This window comes from Chrysochloris asiatica, unplaced genomic scaffold (assembly GCF_000296735.1).
Source record: "Chrysochloris asiatica unplaced genomic scaffold, ChrAsi1.0 scaffold00013, whole genome shotgun sequence".
Taxonomy (NCBI): Eukaryota; Metazoa; Chordata; class Mammalia; order Afrosoricida; family Chrysochloridae; genus Chrysochloris; species Chrysochloris asiatica.
Window position 1 is genome coordinate 25,907,041 of NW_006408531.1, and position 727 is coordinate 25,907,767.

Consider the following 727-nt stretch of genomic DNA (forward strand, 5'->3'; position numbering starts at 1 on the left):
TTGGGTCACCTCTCTTTGGAATGGGCACAAATATGGATCTCTTCCAACCAATCGGCCAGATAGTTGTCTTCCAAATTTCTTGGCAGCGATGAGTGAGTGCCTCCTGTGCAGCCTCACTTTCTCAAAAGATTTCAATTTTGATTCCAAGAAGCTGAATTATATGAAGAAGGTATCATCAGGAGTAGAGGAAGAAGCATTAACAGCATGAAATATGCAGATGATACAACCTTGCTTACTGAAAGTGAAAAAAATCTTAAATTACTTTTTGATGAAGATCAAAGACCACAACCTTTAGTATGGGTTACACCACAATGTAAAGAAACATAAATCCTCACCACTGGACCAACAGATAACATCATGATAAATGGAGAAAAGATTGAAGTTGTGAAAGATTTAATTTTGCCTGGATCAACTGTCAACACTTAAGGAAGCAGCAGTCAAGAAATCAAATAATGTATTGCAATAAGCAATTGTGCTGCATAAGACCTCTTTTAGGTGTTGAAGAGCAAAGATGCCAGTTTGAGGACTAAGGTGCTTCTGACCTATGGTATTTTCAATAGACTCATCTGCATGTGAAAGTTGGATAATGAATAAGGAAGACTTTTAAAAAATGATGCATTTGAGCTATTTTAATATTGTTGTTGTTGTTGTTAAGTGTCGTCGAGTCGGTTCCGACCCATAGCGACCCTGTACAGGGTTTCCGAGGGTGTAAATCTTTACGGGAGTA